General features: G+C 47.4%; 1 long non-coding RNA gene across 1 annotated transcript; it reads left to right on the forward strand.

Moving 5' to 3' along the window:
- The first annotated feature begins 194 nt into the window (after window positions 1-194).
- LOC107967247 (uncharacterized) lies at window positions 195-9941 on the forward strand. The gene is made up of 2 exons (XR_001707608.3): window positions 195-1533; window positions 9567-9941. It is a non-coding gene; the product is annotated as an uncharacterized LOC107967247 (long non-coding RNA).
- The last annotated feature ends 7287 nt before the right edge of the window (window positions 9942-17228 follow it).

Here is a 17228-nt window from a genome sequence, read left to right on the forward strand (position 1 = left end):
CAGGAAAGAGCAGTGTCACGCAGCACGAAGGGGCAAAGCATGTCAGGACTGCGGGGAAGGTCAATGATGTCAAACACTGCTGACAAGTCCAGTAAGGAAAAGACTGAAATGTGACTACAGGTGGTCCCTGATGACTTCACAGAGGGCATTTCTGTGATGACAGTGCATGCCAGGCTACAATGCGTTGTGGAGTCAATGTGACATGAAGGGAGAAAAAACAGGGGACACTTACGAGAGGCTTGACTAAAAGAGAAGACATGAGGGGTCATAGAGACTTCAGGTGGAAGGAAGGTTTCATTTTGTTTTTAGTACGGGAAATACTTGAATGAGTGTATTGCTAAGGAGAGGTGGAGCTTAAAGATTCAGAAAAATCTCAGGACGAAAGAGAGGATCTTAGAGCAAGGTCCTGGAGGACACAGGAAGAAATGGGATCCCGCTGACATGCCCCTCTTCCTGAAACATTCTTAGCTCACATCAGCGGAAACAGACTCTGAGACTCTGAGGTTTTCATGAAGGAGGATTACTGGGGGGAGATCTGAGGAACCAGCCCTGACAGGGAGCCCTCATGGAAAACGAGGGTGGCTGAGGCATGGAGGTTTGTACAGTGTCACAGGCAATGGAGGAAATTCTTTCCTGATGGACTCCTTTTTCTTTTCAAAATGAGAAATTGTTGAAAAAAAGTGCTCGAGATCTCCAGAAGAGTGGAAAAGACCTGGAATGACCTTAGATGACAGTAGGAATCACAAGCTGGGATTAGTTTGTACCCTGGAGGGTGCAACAAAGATCAGATGCCATAAATCTGTGGTGTTACCATCTTTTAGGCTGAGTGATTTTTCCCTAGTCGGGCTCTGCATCCCAGAAATACAAGCAGAAGAGGAGGCTGAGGGTGAGGTTAACCTAAGGCACATTTCTGGGCTTCTGGCCTACTCTCTACTCCTGCTGGGCGCCTGTCTCCAGCTGGGACGAAGGGAAGAGCCTGCAGGTCATGCCTCTACTTGAAGCTTCCTTCTCTCTCTCAGGGTTGCTATTTATTATGTCTTGGCCAGTGCACCAATCCAAAAGTTGAAAAAAAGCAGAGTACACATCAAACCATTCCCAGAATCAAACTCTAGGATGATTTAAAGATCAGTGAGTCAGATACATGTGGATTAAATTTTCCTCTAACTACATACTTGGTTAGAAAATCCTAGCCTGGGACTTGGAAGTGATGGGTCCTGTTTGGGACACCCAAGTTGCTATAAAGGGGTACAACGTGTGTTCAGTTCCAGTCCCTGGATCATCAGGCAAGGTCTGAAAACCTCTGTTTGAGACGGCATAAATTCCCAGGACTGCAGACCACTGGACCAAACTTCTAGGAGGCAAGACTTGTGGACCCTGGTGAGAACCCAAGCCAAACCTTTCATGGGGCCAGCCTTGGGAGAAACTGGCCCTGCTTGGCTGGCTTCTGCTACCGTCACTCATCCTTTCTAAGTGACAGCAGCCTTGAGGCCACAAAACAAAGGCCAAAATGGCTTCAAGGACAGTAAGCTGAAGGTAAGTTTGGATAACTTCTTTAGATCAAAAAAGAGGAACCCCAGGTTAGAAGGCAGGTAATTTTCTGGAATAAATGAGTTTGAAAATATAAAAGTATGGAGAAGAAAAGAGCAACATTTTGTCAGGGACAGAAAAAAAAAAAAAAAGAGCCAAAAGACCCCAGTCTTCACTCTGGTTCTGTAATTTTAAGGAAGTCACTATCCCCTTGAGGTTTTGGCACCCTCTGCTGAAAATGTAAAGGTTTGGATTCGATGATGACTCATCTTTTATTTCTGATCTTACTTATCTAGTTTTATGTCCTTTATGCTCAATTTAAGCTCTTCCATGCTCTGCATTTCCCATATCCATTTTTCTTCTTCCCAAGGGGCATGAAAGTATTTGGTGAGCTAAAAGATGTTGGCTTTCTTTTCCTGTTTCTTGCTCAAACCCCAGTTGGTTCTCCAAGCTGTCATTAAACCATCCATCCATTCATTCATTCATTCATTCATTCATTGATACCAGTTTCCCTCCACCACTCTAACTGGAGCTGAGCAATTAGACACATGGTAACCTTGTGCGCAAGAAGTTAAGAAGTCTACCAGGGACTCCAGAGGCCAAAAAATTGGCAAAAATTAGGCAAGGGGCAGGCCCACTTGGACCCCATGCTTCTTCCTCATCAGTTAGCAAAGGGAGAGGTCTCTTTTTCCAGCCCTCTCTCCCTCTGCTCATACCTTGGTGAAAGGAAATAATGACCCACAATGTGACCCCATGCCGAGGACGGAGAGGGGAGAGAGATACGCAAGGGTGATGAGGCTTTGTGTCAGGTGGCAGTAGCTGGCAGCTCTCCACGCCTTGATCCCAAGGCCACATTCTCTGGTGGGAGGGGAGCCAGGAAGAGATCCTTGAAATGGAACACTGCAGTGCTCAGGATGGACCAGGCTCCACAACAGCTGCCCTGCAGATGGGGAAGAGCATTTGAATCTTGAGTTTATATTTCTAGAAAAACTCCCCCTCCCCCTCTCCCTTGCTGTATTATGGGTTTTTTTGTGAGGTTTAGAAAAATAAACAGAATCTAACCATAACTGTCTGAAAGTGCTAAATTACCAAGAAAGACGTAACAGATTAGCAGCGCAAACTGAGCCTGGGTGGGAGACAGCCAGCACACGAGGGATCCGAGAACGACCCGTAGGGTGGTGGTTTCTCTGCTTTTCCTCCTCCCGCAGAATGAGCTCTCTTCACACACTGCAGCCTCTCTGGTGGAGCTGAAGGCTGAGCTGCATTGTCCAGAGAGCCTGAGGTTTAGAAGTGGGGTACCATGTCCACTTTCAAACCAGCAACACCCCCAGACTTGAAAAGATCTGGCTCATGCCATCAAGTCCATCTCTGGCTCTCAGGTAGGACTGCTCCTGTCACCCTGGTTGGAGGTGAAACTCTTTTCTGTTTCCAGAGACAACCTTCTCAGATGAACCTGGAGGGCATTACGTTAAGTGAAATAAGCCAGGCATAGAAAGATAAAGACTGCGTGATGTCACTTATATGTGGAATGTAAGAAAGTCCAACTCATAGAAACAGAGTAAAACGGTGGATCCCAGAGGCTGTTGGGTTGGAGGATTGAGGAGATATTGATCAAAGAACACAAAACTTCAGTTAGACAGGATGAATATGTTCAGGAGACCTATTGTACATCAGGGCAACTACAGTTCAAAACAATATATCTTATATTTTAAAATTGCTCAGAGAGTAGATTTTACATGTTCTTAACCACCATTAAATAAGGATGTGAAATAATACATATGTTCAATAGTTTGAATTAGCCATGCTGGCCTGTATACATATATCAAAACATGATGTTATATGCCACAAATAGGCACAAGTTTTACTTGTCAATCTTTTTAAAAATAAGCTTTTAAAAAGAAACAACCTTCTTTATCTTTTCCCCAGGAATCTGGGAAGGTGTTTAGGTGAGTAATGATTCAAAACTCCCAGAATGTGGGAATCGAAAGGATCTTAGAATACGGCCCCCATCCTTCACTTTACAAATAAATGAACTGAGGTTCACAGGGAGGAAGCAACTTGCCCAAGATCCCCCAGCTGGTGAGTGGCAGAGCTGGGACTAGAACCCGGGTCTCCTGAATCCCTGCAGATGCACATTCTGTAGCAGCTACTTCCAGGCCTTCCATCCAATTGCCCAATTCCCCTTTCCTCATTATTTTTCACTGGGTTGTGTCCAGTGAATTTATATGCTTTTGGCCAATCTGCAACTATAGCTTCTATGATTTTGAAGTTCTCATATCTTAACCTTAAGGTCTTCTCAGAGATCGAGACCATCCTGGCTAACACAGTGAAATACCGTCTCTACTAAAAATACAAAAAATTAGCTGGGTGAGGTGGCTGGCGCCTGTAGTCCCAGATACTCGGGAGGCTGAGGCAGGAGAATGGTGTGAACCCGGGAGGCGGAGCTTGCAGTGAGCTGAGATAGCGCCACTGCACTCTGGCCTGGGTGAAAGAGCGAGACTCCATCTCAAAAAAAAAAAAAAAAAAAAAGGTCTTCTCAGTTAAAGTCAGTAGCTTACCTTTCTTGAGCCCCTGCTATTTGTCAGCCACCAGGAACTCAAAGGTGAAAAAGGCACAGTGCCTGTCTTTAAACACTGATGGCCAGGAGCAGTGGCTCACACTTGTAATCCCAGCACTTTGGGAGGCCAAGGTGGGCAGATCACCTGAGGTCAGGAGTTCAAGACCAGCCTGGCCAACATGGTGAAACCCCATCTCTACTAACAATACAAAAATTAGCCGGGCATGGTGGTGCATACCTGTAATCCCAGCTACTCAGGAGGCTGAGGCAGGAGAATCACTTGAACTCGGGAGGCAGAGGTTGCAGTGAGCCGAGATTGCACCATTGCACTCCAGCCTGGGCAACAGAGCAAGACTCCAACTCAAAAAAAAAAAAAAAAAAAAAGACTGACATGAAGCCAGAGGGGAACTCTGGGGTTCTTTCTGACTAACAACCTGAACTCCTTCTGCTAACTCTACCTATTGCCCCACTACATCTTCAGGATGTGTGCGGGATGGGTTAGGAAGTAGAAGTTACCAGGTTAAGCTACAGTCTGTGAGGCACTGTCCTGGGTTCTGGAAGAGAGACCTCCCTACTCTCCAGGAGACATGTGAAAGACCAGCTTCTAGTTTACTAACAGATGCAGGGACAGATAACTGGGATTTGAATTATACCTCCACAATTTACTAGCAATGAGACCACAGGCAAATTGTCTAATCTTTCTGGGCCTCAGCCTCTTCTGAAATGAGGATAGTAAAGCCCATCTTATAAGGCTGTTATGAAAATCAAACAAAATATGTGAACTCCCTAGTTCCATGCCTAGTGCATAGGAGACCTCAAAAATGCTACTTTCTTTCCTTTCTCTTGAATTCTAGTCTTATGTGACTGTGTGTTACCCAGAGCATGATGATTACTGAAGATTTAAATGTGTATTAGTCTGTTCTCACACTGCTAATAAAGACATACCTGAGACTGGGTAATTTATAAAAGAAAGTAGTTTAATTGACTCACACTTCCATATGGCTGGGGAGGCCTCGCAATCATGGAGGAAGGCAAATGATGAGCAAAGTCACGTCTCACATGGTGGCAGGCAAGAGAGCTTGTGTAGGGGAACTCTGCTTTATAAAACCATCAGATCTTAGGAGATTTATTCACTATCATGAGAACAGCACAGGAAAGATCTGTCCTTATGATTCAATTACCTCCCACCAGGATCCTCCCATGATATGTGGGAATTATAGGAGCTACAATTCAAGATGAGATTTGGGTGGAGACACAGTCAAAACATCTCCCAGTGCTTTGTGGAGAGACTGTTTCACTGCTATTCTCTTCCAAGCACAGCAAAGGGGGCTGGCTGGCCACCCTCTCCCTTGTAAGTGTGACTTCCCACTTCAAGTCTGCCTGGTGTAGACCCTGATCTTGGCTCAGCACGACAACCCTTCCTTCAGGCTAAACTCTCTCCCTTGGCATCCACCACTGGAAAAGGATGAGCTGCCCTAATCTGAGCCACACTCTATCTCTTTTGAAGAAACAAAAGTGAGAGGAAGCCATGGGGGAGATGCGTTCCTCCTTGATGCATCATAAAAGACACACAGATTTAATGTCAGAAGACAGGCTGGAAAGCCAGCCCTTCCTCCACATCCGTGTCATCCTAGCCTCACTGACCCTCAGTTTCTTGATCTGTGAGAAGGGAACACAAAAGCTGTTTCAGTTAGTTACTGTGAAGATTAAATTTGAAAAGACATACGAATAGTCATAACAAAGAGGAAAGTATTAACACTACGTCGATATCACTATACTATTATTGTCTCTTCTCCTGTTCCCCTGACACATCTCAAGTGAGAGCAGGCCCAGGCCAAATCTGCAGAAATTCAGTTTTATTCTTGCTAAACAGCAGTCCTACCTGATGCTCTCCAGTCGGTAAGGGCAGGGCCCTCCTCTCTCCACCTGAGCTGTGGGAGGCAGGAGGCAAAAGGCCAGTCCCAGAACGGGAACCACGGAGCTGTCTCCTTCTCCATCTGTCTCTGGGGGAGTGCTCTTGGCAAGGAGCAACCGTTCCAAAGGCAAATGTCCAAGGTGAAATCCATCATGGGGCCCTGGACTGGGATAAGATAGAAGAAAGTAAATCAAGCCTCTCTGAGATAAGAAGACACAGCCTGGAGCATTTAAAAAATGCAACTCTACCAGCTGCCCACTTTTGCGAAGTTTTAAGGCAGAGGGCTATGCTAGGTAAGAAGGAACCCAGACCCCATCTCCCTATTTAAAAAGTGGGAGGAGCCCCGATGTGGGGCTTCTCTCTTCTCTCTCCCTCTTACTGCAAGTCTCAGCCAGAGAGGAGCAAAAGGCATTTTTAATGAATCTCTCTCAGCAAAGAAACAGGGAAACGTGGAGGCCGTCCGTTTGGTATCAGAGATTAAGGACAAGGGTTCTAGGGTCAGGCATTCTGGGTTCTAATCCTGACTTTTACACTATACGTGTAGTCTTAAACAATCTACTTAATCTCTATGAACCACAGTTTCCAACAGGGATAATATTACACTATCTTATAGAACTGTTTTCAAGACTAAATACGGGAAAATTTTTATAGAGCATTTACTACAGTGGCACACAGAAAGTGTGTAATCAATAGTGTTATGGCTATTTATAAGATCTGTAAGAGATTGGGGAAGTCAATACCTCTCTAACTACCTTTTATCCCATTTGTATAGTCATCTCTTTAAATTCTCTGAATGGTATTCCCCAAAACACATCTGGTAGCATCAGTCTTATGTGTTGAATGCTATTGAACAGTGGACATTTTTCTTGCCATTATGTCCCATTTGTGACCTATGACCACACCTGTTCCACTCACCACGTCTCCAAAAATTTGTACGTTTAAGTGCATGTCTGACTGGCTGAGCCTGGAACATCTACAAAGAGATGTTTTGACCACACTCAGGTCATGAAGGGAAGAAAATCATTAACAGGCACCTGGAGTCTGAAGATAGACATGTGGGGAGGCAAGGGAATAATGTCTTAGGCAGGAGGTCCCTCAGTCAGAGGGGAGGACTCTGCATCTGAAAGAAGACCTTCATATCCCTCAAAGTCCCCCTTACCTTATCTTCATCTTTCTCTCTCTTCATTATCAATAAGCCACACATGTTTTCCATGTGCCTGGGCTTGGCGTGTGATGGGAGATGTTTATATCTTGGTCCCCAATCTAAAGCTATCAACAGGACGGGCACAGTGCACAGTGGCTTACGCCTGTAATCCCAGCACTTTGGGAGGCCGAGGCAGGTGGATCATCTGAGGTCAGGAGTTCGAGACCAGCCTGGCCAACATGGCAAAACCCCGTCTCTATTAAAAATACAAAAATTAGCCTGGCATGGTGGTGGGCACCTGTAATCCCAGCTACTCGAAAGGCTGGGGCAGGAGAATCCCCTGAACCCGGGAGGCAGAGGTTGCAGTGAACAGAGATTGCACCACTGCACTCCAGCCTGGGTGACAGAGCAAGACTCCATCTTAAAAACAAAACGAAACAAAAAATAAAGAAAAATAAAGCTAGCAACAGTCTAATCAGAGAGGGAACTGAGAAACCCGGGATGTCTCAGGGAGTCTGGGAACCTGGCCTTCTTAGCATGGAACCCACTGTAGAGGGGAGATGGGTTCATGGCAAGGAAAGGGAAGCAAATACTCAAGGGCCCTGGAAGGGAGGCAGAAGCCTGTGGCTGCGGCGGCAGTCAGTGGAGGAGGCTTTACAGCTTCCTGAGCAAGGAACTGCATGATGAACATGTGAACATGGTGTGTGGGGTGGGCGGGCCAGACCAGAAGCCCTTGTGAGAGAATGAAGGAGCACAAGACCCAGCTTTGACCTTGGCTCAGGCACACACCAGCTGTGTGAGTGACACTGGGCAAGTCGCTTAACCTCTCTCCTGGTTTCTCACTTAGAATAATAAAGCCTGACTTCCAGGTTTGTCATGGAGCTGCGAGGTGACATATGGAAGGCTGCTTTGTGCAAATGTATGTGTTCTAGTAACTGGAGTGGTGTGCTGGGGAGATGAGCACTGCAGGAAGGGAGGCCACCTGGGGACAAGTGGGGCTGTATGGCCAGGCAGGCCTGTGGGGACAAGGGCAGCATGGAGTGGGGGAAGCACCTGAACCTTCTTCTACTGTGTGGCTCTCCTCCTGCTGCCCACGGGTTCTAGGGGCTGCATAGAAAGAGTCCCATGGACTTAAACCCTCTCTTGGCTTAAAACCCACCGTAAGAGGCAGATAGCTGAGAAGATCAGGGAGTGACAGAACATGAGTGGATATACAAATAGACAAGATTAACTATTCCCACTGTATACACAAGAGGCTTTGCTAACACTCGGCCAATTAGAAAACTAATCTAAACAGCCACTGGCTTAGATTCTCCTAGGAGCTCTCCAACAGCTGTTCGCTTGCACTTGCCGCTGCTCCCAGCAAGTGCCCTGAGGCTTCTCCTTGGGTCTGGCCCTCACTTGAGCCTCAAGGGCTCCTCAAGAGCAAAGGATTGTGTCGCTTTCCTTTCCTTTCCCTGAACTCCCCGTCGGGTCCTGCTGCTGTTATTACAGGGGGCTCCCTCCATGTACTGCCTCTGAGAAGCCTTCCACCGTACCCCTAAACAGAGGGACCATTACAGCACTTTTTGGGTTAGACTGCCATTCATCTGGGAGGCATGTACATGAAAAGAGTAAGAGCAAAGCCTTTGAAGTCTGATAAATCGGAGTTAAAAACTCCTAGATCTCTCACTGTTGTGCTCTCTCTGATACCCTGTTCCCTCGCCTAAAAAGAGGATAATAATGATACCTACTTAGGAATTAAAAGCAAGCTAGGCGCGGTGGCTCACACCTGTTATCCCAGCACTTTGGGAAGCCGAGGTGGGTGGATCACTTGAGGTCAGGCATTCAAGACTAGCCTGACCACTACGGTGAAACCCCATCTCTACTAAAAATACAAAAACTTAGCCGGGCGTGATGGCAGGCGCCTGTAATCCCAGCCACTCGGGAGGCCGAAGCAGGAGAATCACTTGAACCACTGCATACCAGCCTGGGCAACAGAGCGAGATTCCATCTCAAAAAAAAAAAAAAAAAGGAACTAAAAGCAAATATGTATATACAGGTGTATATATGTGTGTGTGTGTGTGTGTGTGTGATACCCCTCTATTTAGATAAGCAAATATATATATATTTACATATTTATATGACAAGCTAGTACAGCCCCTGCATACTGTAAGTATTCAATGCATTGCTTTTGCCATTATTATTACTATTGTACTGCTACTACTATTATAATTGTCATTATTGCTGTCTCTGAGTTACCCGAAGGCCAAAAACAACTTTGACTTGGGGGCAAGTAGCCTCTAACATGGTCCCTGATGGTCTCTGTCTCCCAGCCTCCACACCCTTGTGTAAAGCCCTCCCCTGGAGTGTGGGTGGAACCTGGGACTTGCTTCTAATCCAAGAATATGGCAAAGGCAATGGGATGTCACTTCCTTCCTCAGATTTCAAAAGATTGTGACTTCCGTTCTGCTGGCTGACCATCTCTCCAGCCTTCTCAGCTTGCACATCTCCATGAAGCAAGCTGCCATGTTGGCAAGACCTACGTGGCAAGGATTTGAGAGCATCCTCTGGCCAGCAGCAAGCTAGGAACCGAGGCCCTCAGTCCAACAACCCTCAAGGGACTGAATTCTGCCAACAAACACGTGAACTTGGATGTGGATCCTTCCCCAGGTGAGCCTTCAGACGAAATGCCAACCTTGGCCAAAATTTTGGTTACAGCCTTGTGAGAGATTCTAAAGAAAGGACCTGGCTAAGTTGTGCCCTGGCTCTTGGCCCACAGAAACTGTGAGATAATAAAAGTGTGTTGTTTTAAACCATGATGTATTATGGATTTGTGACACAGAAATAGATAGCTAATACAACCTCTCTGTCTTCCTAGCTCAGCATTTGGCATATGGAGTGGAAGTCAAGTGTCAGTTGAGTGTATGAATGAATGAATGGTGATGGTAACAGGTAAACTCATCAGGACCTAAGAAAGGCCTAGACAGGCTAGATCCAAAGAGAGAGCTCTTTCCCAGCACCCACTGCCTGTATATTCTGTCTTCTCTCCCTCACGACCCTAGGTCCCTCCTCCCTTCCCCCGTCCTCAGGACCTTGCTCTCCTCTTGGTTCCTGCATTTACTCATTCTCTCTGAATTTTTATTTTCCTCCTTAAAAAATAAAAAATCCAGCTCTCTCTCAAATATCTGCCTCTGGTGAACTGGAATAATTTTTGGTGGAAAGCAGTCTTGTCCAGAAAGGCTCTTACCCACCCTGCTCAGGAATGTGGTTGCTGCAGATATTAAAACAGACCTGCAGGCGTCTGCAGTGAGTGGGGAGCTCGTGCCAGCAATGACCTCAGCCCGCACAGCAGGGCTCTTACCTAGGACAAGCTGCTGCATTGAGCTGGATCACAACAGACCTTCTCCAAACTCTTCCCCTTCCAGGTATCCCAGGCTGCACTCTCTAGTTTAATGCCTGAGACACACCTTTGCACCCAAGCCTGGTATCAAAAGTCAAGGGTGGTGCCACCAGGCCTGTGAGGGAGGATGCTGTGGGTCCCACTGTCCCTTCATATTCAAGTGGCTTTGGCTAAAGAATGTGGGCCTCACGCTGGCAGCCCCCTTTCCTGTCCTGTTCTCCTGACTCCATGCCTCCCACTCCTGACAGCTCCAAGGGATCCTGTTCAGGTTGAGAGGTATCAGGCTTCATTTCTTCTGCAAGAGGCACCCTCCCAGGGAAGGCCAGGATTCTCAGGGCAGAAACCGGAGCCTGGGACCCCTCATGGTAAGGCTCCCCATTGTGTGGCTGAGCTTGCATTCAGGCTTAGATCTTTTCCTGCTTAATTCAGCTCCCCTTGTTGAATCCGAAGCTGGCTAAGATGAAGTAGCAACTCGTGTCCATTTTCAGATTTCCCTCTTCCACTGGGAAACTCAGAACTAGGAGTATCCCAGCCATAATCGATTCCAGCCTCCAAACTCAGAAACCTATCCTAGGATCATCCCAGTAATTACCACAACAGCTAACGTTTGCCTAACACATTCTTGGATGCAAAGTACTTCTACACATGCTATTTCTCATAAGAATCCTACAATATTTTTAGCCCCATTTAACAGAGGAATAAATCGTGGCTCAGAGATAGTAAGTAGAATTTTCCCAGTTACGTAGTGAGCAAGTGGTAGAAGGGGAACCTAAACCAAGGTCTATTGACTCATACATAGTCCAGTCTTCTTTCCACTACTCCCAAATCTGTAAGGCTCATTTTCCTGTAACTTTGCATTTCATTTGTAAGTTGATCACTTTGTACTTACGTATACCCATTATATTGTCCAATTCCTGCTACTTCCTCCTTAGTCTTCACCCATGCCAGCCTCTGGAGGGCTGGGTCAAGTAGCTTTAAGCAGATCAGCAATGGATTGACCACTGGCCTTCAAGTCTGGAGATCCAGGTTTTAAGCTCTGGCTCTGCCACTAATGAGGGGTGTGACTTTGAGTCAGTTACCTCACTTTTCTACCTTACTTTTGCAATGTGAAGGTGATAAATTGCGTGATCACTGGAGTCACTTCCAGCTCTAGAACTATGATTCTTTGATCTAATTCCTGGTTGGGCTCCCTCTTGGGGAGGAACAATTTTTCAAGACAATGGCAAATTCACTCTTGCACTATGAATGCCATCCGGAGCTTGGGCTGAGAAGGGTGAGCGTTTAGCTAACTGCTCCAGTGATGATAGGAAGACCCTGTCCCCCACCTCTGCCTGAACAGGTCCCTTCATTGCTGGCTTCTTTTATCTGTCCTTCCACAACATGTTGTGACCTCTTTTGGGTAGGATTGTAAGCTCCCAAAGGCCTCTGTCCTTGATCCTCTTTGACCAGTGATTATTGCCCAACCCGGTACCAGACAGGCTGGCACTTCCCTGATCTCCTCAGGATGTCTGTGAGCCCAGGATGAAGGTTATTCACAATCCCCAGTGCTAGGGAGACCCAGGGGGCCCTGCAGCTGCTCCCGGCTGTCTGGCTGAACAATGCCGATTCTGTCAGGTCTCCCGGCTGAACCTTCTTGCAGAGGGTATTCGGGTTGCAGTATTAACTGGAGGCATCTCAGCTGCTTCCTGTTCCTTGGGTCTCAGCACAGATTCCTGAGTGAAGACAGTCAGCCCGGCTTTGCATCTGACCCGAGCCCCCAGCAGTTGGGGTTGGGGGCAGGAAAGATGAAAGAGCTTCGCCATCATCTCAAAGCAAGGAGTCAAACCTCCTCAGCTGGAAGGGGCCCCAAGGACCAAGTGCCCGTTAGACACTGCTCCCAGACATGTCAACCAGGCACAAGGACAGGAGTGTAGCTCAGTTCTCAATCTTTGGGAAGGTAACTCTGCAGCCTCCTAGGTGACTTCTTTCAGGACAAAAATCTAAGAACAACTCTCCATTCTGCAGCCAAACCACTTGTACAAACTACTGGTATTACTTGTACCAGTGTGAACTCCCCACTTCAGCAAGATACGTTCTCCTGCCTATCTCCCCCGCTCAGCTGTCCCCCACAATTACGAAGCATGGCAAGTGCTGTCACCACGTTCCTATGTCCTTCCCCATTTCCACAGCCACTCCAGTTCTTTTCTGGCATCACATCTCTGCTATAAGACTACTTATCATCTCCCTAAAACTGCTGTAACTGATACCATGAGACTCTAGCTAGGCTATGCATTCTCATTTGTTTTTCTTCCAGATATCTTTTTTTTTTTTCTTTTGAGACAGAGTCTCGCTTTGTCATCCAGGCCGGAGACCAATGATGTGATCTCTGCTTATTGCAACTTCCACCTCCTGGGTTCAAGCTATTCTCATGCCTCAGCCATCCAAATTGAGCAGCTGAGACTAGAGATGTGTGCCACCATGCCCGCTAAGTTTTGTATTTTTAGTAGAGACAGGGTTATGTTGGTCAGACTGGTCTCGAACTCCTGACCTCAAGTGATCCACTCGCCTCGGCCTCCCAAAGTGCTGGAATTACAGGCATGAGCCATCACACCTGGCCTTTCCCCAGATTTCTAAATATCCCATGCTTACCTGACAATTTTTGCCAATGTAGTGACCTTGGAATATTCCTTCTCTCTCTCTCTGTTTTTTTCTTTTTTGCTTATGTTAGTGTCTCTCAAACCTACTCCGTAAACTGGGAGTTCCTCCACTGTACAGACAGTCTCCTCCCTCCCTCTGAACTGTTGCTGATGCTTACTTTCTGATTAGTGACCATCAGGAAGTCCCACCTGAGAACTAACGCTCTGCCTACAGTTGAATCCCATTTCCTGTTTGGTTGGAGCCTGGAAATGTGATAAGGCTTTGGCCAGCTGCCACTATATTAGCTGGTCTCCAAGGCCAATTTGGGGATATAAAGGAGAAAATGACTCCTATTACTTAAATAGTGTTTCAGAAATGCCCCAGAGTAGAAACAATGGTCCTTGCTGCACCCGGATCCCCTGTAACCCTCTTCTTTTGCACCCCGCATCCTGGCCTGCCAGACGGCAGTTCTAGCAAGACGTACTATGTAATGAGGAACGTAACTCAAGGCCGGTCACACCAGAGACTTGTGGAAGGGCGCCGCCGGGCAGGGGACACAGAGGCTCAGCAGAGGAAGACTCCAGTCAGGTGGCCAGCTCCGTCCTCTGCTATCTCTACAAACGGGCTAGTTTCTTTAAGATTTTTTTCCTTGAGTCCTAATGAAAAACAAGTTGGAACCATGATTGGGGGCGGGGGTGGGGGCTGCAGGGCAGAGTTTATAGGCACTTGCAATTTCTTAACGGCTCCCTCCTCACCCATTCCTCTGCATTTTTCTCTTTTATTAACGTGGCATCTTTCCCAGGACACTTTATGGGACCGTGTGTTTTCACTTATGCCCTGATTAGGGTTGATTGTGTCTCTCTCTATGAAGAGCCCTCAGATCTCGCTCAAGGCCTCCCCTGCACCCCCTGCAAGGGTGCAGGCCATTCTTTCGCTCCAGGGCTCCTGGGCTAATCTCTTAACCTGTCTCCAAGGGCTCCACTGGGTTTTCTACCACACAAGGCACTCTTCTGCCTTAGGGTCGCACCTCATTCGGACCCCAAATAAGACACCCCAGTTGGCTTACTCAACTCTGAAGTGATTCCTGGCACTTGCCCCCAAATTAAATCTGCCCCAGAGGATGAAGAGGAAGATTTGCCACACTGAAGATTTTCTTTTTCTTTTTGAGACGGAGTTTCACTCTTGTTGCCCAGTCTGGAGTGCAATGGCACAATCTCGGCCCACTACAACCTCCACCTCCTGGGTTCAAGCGATTCTCCTGCCTCAGCCTCCCTAGTAGCTGGGATTACAGGCATGTGCCACCACGCCCGGCTATTTTGTATTTTTAGTAGAGACGGGGTTTCTCCATGTTGGTCAGACTGGTCTTGAACTCCCTACCTTAGGTTATCCACCTGCCTTGGCCTCCCCAAGTGCTGGGATTACAGGCGTGAGCCACGGCGCCTGGTCTGAAGATTTTCAAAGGAATGTGCTGTGAGCCCTGAAGGCCATTGCCCAAGAGGAGGCTCTGAAAATGTTTTGAGCAATAGCAGCTCTGATAGAACACAGCTTTCCAAGGGGCCCGCTTTCAAAGGCACGGCACGCTTTTCAGAGAGTCAAGCTTTGGCGTGTTTATTAAAAAAGACACCCATGCTGCTTTCAGGAATGCTGAGCTCTTAGCTCTTCTTTTCTCTTTAACTCAATTCCAAGAGGGGCTGGGACCGAGGTTTGGCGCTTACTTGATCTCCTTCAGCCCCGTTTTAGAAATGTTTCCACCTACCCGTCTCCTGTTATCTGGGAGACTGCTCCGTTTCACTCAGACATGAAGCAGCAGGCTTGGTGGCAGCCCTGTGATCTTTGAAAGCATACCCTCTGGGAGTAGCAGTTTCTTCTTCTGTAGAATGGGGAAAGTAATACATATTCTGCAAGCCTGTGAGAATGAACTGGAGCGATGTCTGCAAGAGGCCTGGCATGCCAAAGGCCTTCAGTAAATGGTAGGGATTTTTGTTATTAATACTATTACCAATATTAAGCAATTAGCCAATATATATTGACCTCTTTGAGAATCTGCTTTTGTTCCCTGGTCCCTCCTCTTGTTCATCCAGGCCTTCTCCTACTGCAACCCTTTCCTTCTGGAATGTCTGTGGACAACACAACATCAAACTCCCCATTCCTGGCTCCAGGGCAAGAATCTCTGAGTCCTTTGGGAAGTGCAGTGCTGGGATCATTTTCCTGTTGTCAGCGGCTCTGGAAGAGGTATTAGCCCCACAGGGCTTGATGTGGGAAGTTTTTACAGGTACTGCTCATCTGGTGGGCAGATGTAGCTTTGCAGCAAGATAGAGCTCTGTCTTCCAGATGGGGGGTGCCTGGGAGTCTTGAGGTAGAACTGGTTCCTCTCTGCTTGGAGCCAGTGTGGGCACACACATGGGCCTGTCGTCTCCTTCAACAGCCCTGGGATCGTTGATCCAAGTTAGATGGAGTGCCTTTAACCCCTGAAATTCACATCCTGGCAATCAGCTGACCATGCCTCCATCATCTCTGTTCCCCGCAGCCCCGACCTCTGCCGTCCCCCAACACACAGACACACACAGTGTTATTTCCAGGGAAGAGGAGGATAGTCCTGGTCAATAGCAGTGGACACACTGGAGGTTTCCCCTCAAGGTAAGAGTGTCATTCATTTGCACATTCTCAAGGAGGTGAAACAGGATGCAGAGGGCTTCTCAAGGTAGGGTTACCCCAGAGCATTTGAGCATTTTCCTAAAGGAAGATGAAGGGAGTAGTAGCCACCAGTGGCTGAGTTCTCCTCCCCTCTACATCCCACTGGATATCACCAATCCCTAATTCTCCACTCCAAAGCCCTAGCTCTGCCTTGATAGAGTGGGGATGTGCCTGGGCCATTAGTAGCCATTGTCCACTCTTTTATTGCTTGGGCTTTTTAGGGGGACCTTTATGCGAAGATGCTCCCAACCTCATCACATCTGGGACCTTTTTGCGAAGACGCTCCCAACCTCATCACATCTGGCCAAAGTGCTTTTAGTCACAAGCGGCAGAACTCAGTTCACAGGAACACATATGAAAAGTGGATGTAGAGAGAACTATGAGGGATATGAGACTTTAATTAAACAAAGTACCCGGCCTCGTCATTCTCTCTCCTCCTGGGCTGTGGTCTCTTGGCTCAGCCTTTCTCTCTTTGTGACTTTGGTTTGCCTATGGTTTTATAACATGGCCCTAACAAGTAAGTCCTCCTTGATCATGACATTTACTTGAGCTCCCTATGACCAAACAGAGTCTGCTTTTTAATTTCTGCTTTTTAATTTCAAACTCTTAACAGAGAAAAACCGGATGGCTGTTTATTGCCAACACATTGGCTGGCCTTGGGTACTTATTCCTGGTCTAGTTAGCTGCGGCTGAGGAGCAGAGCATGTGGTATGAAACACATATAAGGTAGCAGGGGCTGAAAGTGGGAAACAACTTCTCTGAGAAGAACCCAAGCTGGTATTCCACCCAAGGTGTGCCTGATGCACCCCCTGTGTGGTTCTGGGATTCACCCGAGGGACAGGTAATAGCCGTCCTCAGTGACTGTCTCGGCAGAGGCTGGGCTTGGAGCTCAAAGGCCAGGGAAGCAGCAGGTCCACTGATGCAGCTGCCACCTCCACAGCATGCTGGGGACATGGTGACATTCTCCTAAGAGCACTTACAGAGACAGTGTCCTGTGAAAGCAGCGCTGGACTGGGAGTTGGCAGTCCTGGCTTGTGATCCAGCTCGGCTGCTAACCCCCATGACCCCGGGGAACTGACCTTCTTCCTCTAGGTCTTAGATTCTCCAGAAGTTAAAAATGAATTTAAAAACCATTATTATTATTAATAATAAACAGCGTTGAATGAAATCATCTCCAGGGTTCTTTTCAATCCCTAAGATTTCCCTAAGCCTCCCCCATCTCCACTTGACAACTTCCCAGAAAGGCTTTCAAATGGAGCTCTTTAACCCATAATTTGGTGGGGCCTCTGCCAGCTGCCTCTCTCCCACAACACACCCAGTCCGTGTGATAAGTCCTCCTCAGGGGCTTTCCAGCCTAGACCTGCAGCCATTCAAGAAAGTCCAGGCAGGGCCT

Source organism: Pan troglodytes, chromosome 9 (genome assembly GCF_028858775.2).
Source record: "Pan troglodytes isolate AG18354 chromosome 9, NHGRI_mPanTro3-v2.0_pri, whole genome shotgun sequence".
NCBI classification, from domain to species: domain Eukaryota; kingdom Metazoa; phylum Chordata; class Mammalia; order Primates; family Hominidae; genus Pan; species Pan troglodytes.